The sequence below is a fragment of the Dioscorea cayenensis genome, chromosome 11, assembly GCF_009730915.1.
Source record: "Dioscorea cayenensis subsp. rotundata cultivar TDr96_F1 chromosome 11, TDr96_F1_v2_PseudoChromosome.rev07_lg8_w22 25.fasta, whole genome shotgun sequence".
NCBI lineage: Eukaryota > Viridiplantae > Streptophyta > Magnoliopsida > Dioscoreales > Dioscoreaceae > Dioscorea > Dioscorea cayenensis.
Window position 1 is genome coordinate 1,590,619 of NC_052481.1, and position 6,795 is coordinate 1,597,413.

At 37.8% G+C, this 6,795-nt stretch overlaps 1 pseudogene; it reads right to left on the bottom strand.

Annotated features, from left to right (window-relative positions):
- Positions 1-4,393: 4,393 nt before the first annotated feature.
- On the bottom strand, positions 4,394-6,337 carry LOC120272219 (annotated as a pseudogene).
- Positions 6,338-6,795: the final 458 nt, after the last annotated feature.

Below are 6,795 nucleotides of genomic sequence, written 5' to 3' on the forward strand. Positions count from 1 at the left end.
AGGCATTCTCGAGTGATACTATCGAGGGCACTAAGGTACTACCGATAAGATGTAGCAATCCAGAAGAAATATTGTCACGCGAACACAGTGCTGACAAGCGACATAGAACCCACGAGGCGGGGCCCGGTGAACTACAAGAGCCTCAAAACCTAACACGGACTAGGGTGGAAAATAAAGCGCAGGAATACCAAGTAAAGAGTACAACTTAAGGTTTACAACCAACTCGAATACGAGGTAAATGAAAATCTGACATGACCTACAAGGAGGTTCTTAAACAATAATACAACTGATACAAAGACATAAGTCTTAAGGCATAAATCTCAAGGAAGACATCTCTGGAAGCCTTCTAAGATCCACAGGTCTCACGCTCACGATCGAAAAGGTTTAAAAGTAAATCCATGAGCTCACTAGCCCTAGTAAGTAATCCAAAACAAAGCTGAAAGCAAAAGTTCAGGTCTGAAATTTGCACATAATGCAATAGCACAAAATAGTGTAAACAAAATCAAAGGTAAAAACAATAAATACAATATCCAAAGTATGACTCCAAATTCATCTGAAAGTGCCAAAGGTCATTTGTTTACCCTCGGTGACGGACCGAGCGAAATAATCGAAATCATTTATTTTACCCTCGGTGACCCGAGGCCCGAATAACAGGTGGCGTTGATTATTTCACTCGAGACGGACACGGTGCTGAAACGTAGTCTCATTTTCCAAAATTACTTGTCGACAAGGTCGAGTTTAACCCCCTAGCGACGTGGTTGCATATTGTTCATTTGGAGACCAAAAATTGGATACATTTCAAGCCAAGAATCTGAGAATATACACAAGTATTTTTCCAAAAAAATTCATCTAATAAAATAAAGTGGATAAATAAATAATGTAAAAGAAAATACTCACTTTTTCCAAGCCTAAGCATGGTTCTCATTTTTGGAGAAATAATAACAACATTTCACAAATATTTTTCCCAAAATTTAAGAAAATAAAAGATTTACCAACAAAATAAAATACCACAAGTATAAATAATAGTGAAACCAATAAATAATTATCCAACCAAACTCAAGGATGAAATGCATGATTATTAATACAATAAAAATACTAAAAATTTGTAAAAATTCAAGGTCTAATGTATCTCATCAATTGAAGAAAAATGATCCACCTAATTCCAAGATAACTAGAAAAATAATTTCAAGGGAAATATTGACTAAAACAAGGATGCTAAAAATTTTAGGAAGAAGATAGGCAAGGACATAAAGGTAAGTGGATATTTTAAGGGATAAATGTATAACCAAATAATAGATAGGTAATCCAAATTGATGTTAGGTGGACCAAGGATTCAAGCACTTAATAAATCTTAAGTTTTTTGTTATTGGGAATAAACAAAGGTTACAAAAAGGATAATTACTTTGCCAAATATTTGGAAGTAACAAAGGAAATAACATGTATAAGTTTTTGGCAAAATAAAAAGCACTATGGTTCCAACTAAGTATAGAAACTTCTCTTCCTCTAAAAACACAAGACATAAATAGAAGGCATTCTCACAATAATTTTTTTAAAGAATAAATGCAAAATAAAAATTTCAGAAATTCTACATGAAAATAAATCAATACCACAAAATTTAAATACAAGAGTTTAAGGGATTACTTACTTGGTGATCTCCTAAATTCAAAAGAAATCCAAGATTATAGCTCAAGGTGATCCTATAATCCAAGGAAAACCAACCAAAATACATGAATACATGTACACATGGAAACATACACAATATCATGGTTTTTTAAATAGCATGCTAGTTCTACCCTCAAATATGGTCCAAAAAAAAATCTCCACCATGCTTGGGTGAGCAAGAACTAAGCAACTTAACATTCATTAAACTAATGCCAAGGCCAAACCTTTCTCCAAACAAGGATGGTAAGCACAAGCCTTTGAGCTAACACTAAGCTCCAAGGGTTTCAACAACAATTTGAAAGTATCTACAAGTAGATCTAACATAAAACTAATACTAGTGGTAATAACAATGATGTGGGAAGGGAACATAGAATGATTAAGAGGAACAAGGACAATAGGTGAGAGAAACAAGGATGGAAATAAATCTCCTAGCACAAGTAGTAGATCAATGCATGCATGCATGCATGTATATATATATATAATCACAAGGGTGCAAAAATATATAAGGTCCAACACACATGCCAAAACTACAAAACTAAACATTCATTAGGCATGCAAAAACTTGGGTTTTTGGTTTGGGTTTCAAGCAAAATGGTATAAACACATAGATGGTTCCATGAATAAAACTTTATGTAACATGGAGACCAAGAACTAAAGATACTCAAGAGGCACAAGGGTGGGTTTCAACATGTATAAGGTGAGGTTTTTCATGCAAGGATAAGCACCAAAAATTTTAAACAACAACCCATGCAAACATAAGCAACAAGACAACCACCATCAACAAGAGGAGGAGAGAGCCTACCTTGCCTTTGGAGGACGCCGGCGGCTACTTGCTCTTCTTCTCCTCACCTTCGGATGCCAAGACCACCGGTGGAGACTCGAACTCCGGTGATGGATGGCCTTCTTCTTCAACTTCCAAGGAGTAAACAAGTGGGAGAGTGGAGAGAAAGAAGAGAGATGGAGGAATGAAAGAAGGAGATGACCATGGGGGTGAAAACATTCGGCCAAGGAGGGGGCCATGACAAGATGGCTTCCGGGAATTCCTCCGGGAATTCTTCTCTCTAGAAAGACTCCCAGCATGGTGACAAGAAGAAGAAGAAAGGATTAAGGGGTAAGGTAAACAAGGTTAGCACTTAACTAAGTTTTAATTTTCTTTTAGGAGACAAATGAAAGGTGTAGGGACCAGGTTGGCGGGGTCCACAAATATCAAGAATATCATCATTATTATCATGATGCATTTCTCCACCCTGTGAAAATGAACACGAAGCAGCCAAGTTATCAAATAATCTAGAAATACATGGTAGAAATTAAGGTCCCATGAAAGGTGGATTGATGAAACTTTATTGGCATACTTAACTGTAGGCTGTGAATCATGTATCTGCCATTTTGTTAAATTTCCTGATGCATATTCCAATTCATTTGTACCAAAGCCTGTGGGGCAAGCTGACCAGCCATCAGCATTCCATGAACTGATAAATAGTAATTAAACATTTAATTTACCTTCAATAACATTGTTTATTAGCGTTATTATTATAATATGCTTTTTTTGAGGTACATTTCTTGTCCGGCACCTCATCTGTTATACTATGTTGAAGACACTTTATCACCGGGTCTGTAATTCAAGTTAAAAAAATATTTTTAACAAGCGCACTAAATGACTTGAATGTTAAATGTTGCTATATTAAAGCTAAATCAAGTGATTACCGGCAAAATCTCAACAAGGCTTGCCTCAAGAAGAGGATGAGATGCATTAGAAGGTTGAGCCAATTTATTGAATGAATATATAGTTCCTACAAAATAGGAGACGTGGCTTTAAAATCCAAAGAATCAGGTTATAAAGAATAACAGATAATTCACAAAATGAGTACATCCATATGGCCATTGAAAGCATCCCTTATAGGATTGTCTGAATAAATTCCATCACAAGTCAACACCATCTTCAACTGATATTTTCAAGCATTTCTCAACATGTACTTGTTGTTGCACACATTGATATGCATACATATCCTAATTTTTAATCAACCTTTTTCCATGGTTCAGATATGTACATTTTTTTTAATTCGTAAAATCAAAATTTTTGTTACTCATGTTAAATTATCTTTTGTATTTGCATGTATACTTTACATGTAGGATTATATGGTTGGAAGTACTATCATTCTTGTATTCCTATCTTGTGTTTCTTTTGATGCTTTGGTTGCATACTGTTTTAGTGCTTAGAAATTTGACTACATTTAATTGTGTTGTATATATGTGTAACTATCTTCAAATACATGGACTCTCTTAATTTTTGACTGAAATTTTACTCCATTCTTGCAGCTCTAAGGCAATTTGTTCTTCGTGAATTTGAGAAGCCCTGTGACAAAATCTGTTTCCTGTGCATCGGGAAACAAGACCAACTTGTGGATTTTCTCTTCCTTCCCGCCAAAATTCCTGGATGCTCTAGTTGTCCATGTAAACTTCCACTTGTTCAAGGCCATTGTCAGAATTCCTTCTTCATCAATCATTGTCTCAGAGATTTGTGGAGGGAGCCTCCTTAGTGAGAATTGTAACAAATAACACAGTTTTTCAATTGGGACCTGCTTAACTTTCTGAGAGATGGTTTCCTCTCAGATTTCTGGTCTTTCCAGGAGTAATGCTAAGAAGCCCTTCAACAAGCTACTTCTTCCAATGGTCCTTACTGATGTTCTTCCTGTTAGATATCTTTATATCTCAAGATATCTAACACTCCTCCTCAATCTGAACTCGAGAGGTTAAGATTGTTTTTGAACATCTCCAGTTTCCGAACAGGAAGAGGTTTTGTGAACCCATCTGCTACTTAGTATTTGGAGGAAACAAACTCAACATCGAGTAGCTTGCGTGCTACTCGCTCTCGCACGAAGTGATAATCTACTTCAATATGCTTAGAATGCGGGCATGGAATACGAGATTAGTAGAAAGATACTTAGCTCAATGTTGTTACACCAAATCTTGTCTGCTCTTGGTGCTTGAATGCCAAGTTCTTGAAGCAATATCGCACCCACATAATTTCCTAGCGGTGGCATTAGCTAAGTACCTTATATTACCTACAGCTACTCGACCTAGATCCGGGTTGCTTGTTTACGTGCACTCCACGAAACAAGGTTAAAGCCCAAGAAAATAGCAAAACCACCAGTCGATCGACGGTCATCTAGACATCACCCTTGATCGAGCATAAGAAAGCAGCGACAAGTAAGGATGAGGACTTATCAGTCTTAAATCCAAGCTTGATTGATCGTTTCAAATATCTCAAAATTCTTTTGACAGCCGCCCAATGTTCTGTGGTTGGAGCATGAAGATATTGACAAACCTTATTAACTGCAAAAGAAATGTCTAGTCTAGTTAATGTCAAATATTGTAGTGCTCCCACAACACTCCTGTACTGTGTAGCATCATTAGGACAAAGAGGTGTTCCTTCGTGAACCGAGAGCTTCTCAGTAGTAGACAAGGGCGTGTTAACAGGTTTGCAAGTGTGCATTCCAACTCTTCTGATCACATCAGATGCATACTTCTCTTGTGTTAGAATTATACCATCAGATACCTTATTAACCTTAATGCCAAGAAAATAACAGAGATCCCCAAGGTCCTTTAGAGCAAACTCCTTGTTGAGATCCTGTAACAAAGCTGAAGTTGCACTTTGCATGGAGCTGGCTACAATGATGTCATCTACATAAATAAGAACAAACATAACAACATCTACTTTACTGTAGAAGAACAAGGATATGTCGGCCTTGGAGGACTTAAATCCTAGCTCAAAGCAACTTTTGTACTCAATCTTGAATACCACACTCTTGGAGCTTGCTTGAGACCATATAATGCCTTGTCTAATTTGCACACATAATGAGGCAAAGAAGAATTTTCATACCACAGTGAGTTTGTCTCATATATACCTCTTCTTCAAGAACACCATGGAGAAAGGAATTTTTGAACATCAAGTTGACGTAGGCTCCATCCTCTAGACACAACGATGAGACAAAATAATTCTGATAGTAGCAGCCTTAACTACTGGACTAAAAGTATCCTCATAATCTATGCCATACCTTTGTTTAAAACCTTTTTAGCAACTAATACAGCTGTATCTATCCAAGCTCCCATCAGATTTTCTTTTGATCTTGTATACCCACTTACAATCGATAACATTAGCACCTTTGTGAGGAGAAACTAAGTGCCAGGTTTTATTTCTCATTAGTGCCATGTATTCTGCATCCATAGCCTCTTTCCAATTTTTATCATTTAGTGCTTCATGTAAATTTTGAGGTTCTCCAAAGGATGTAAAAGAGCCATTACCTAATTGTCCCATCAATATAGACCTTTTCTTTCCTGATGTCACTCGGCAGACGTGTTCTTGGTCTTGTTTCATCGATGTAACGCCCGGAGTGTACAACTAGTTCTTACGTAGTGTGTGAGAAGATCCCCCAAAAGCGCTACTACCCGGTCTGGTCGGGTCACCATCGGGGAGGAGATTAGCAGGCTGGCCTTGACTATGGCAGCGTGTCAGGGTGGCCAGGTGGGCTGGGCTTGGACCCTGTGGATTCTTTGCTCCATCACGCAGGCATGTTCGCACGCCGATCCAGGTGATCGGTGGAAATCTCAAGTCGGATTCTCCCGCCCAAACAGGTTCTGCTCCATGTACCCCAAAATTTGCACCAGAAATCTCCATCTCTGCACAACTATCACCAGAACAGTTATCATTGTTAGGCGAAAAATTAAGTAATTGATCATTACGTGCTCCCCCGCTTTATCAAAAGTGGATGGAACAAGATCGGGGAGGAAGAAGTGAGATTTCCCCATGCAAAGCGAGCACGGCATTTGAATGCAAGTGAGAGAAAGGAAAGACATTCTCATCAAAGGTAACATCCCGAGACATACACCCATCCGATTAGAGATATCAAGACATTTTAAAACCTTTGTGGAGATGACTAGAACCAAAGAAAAAAACACCTTTATTTTGACGAGTGCAACTTATGTGTATTATAGGGACGAAGATTGGGCCAACATGCACAACCAAATATGCGAAGAGAAGAGTAATCTGGTTTTTTTGATGGAATAGCCGTTCTAACGGGGTCTCATCTTGGATGACTTTACTAGGAAGGCGATTAATGATGTAAGTGGCGACAA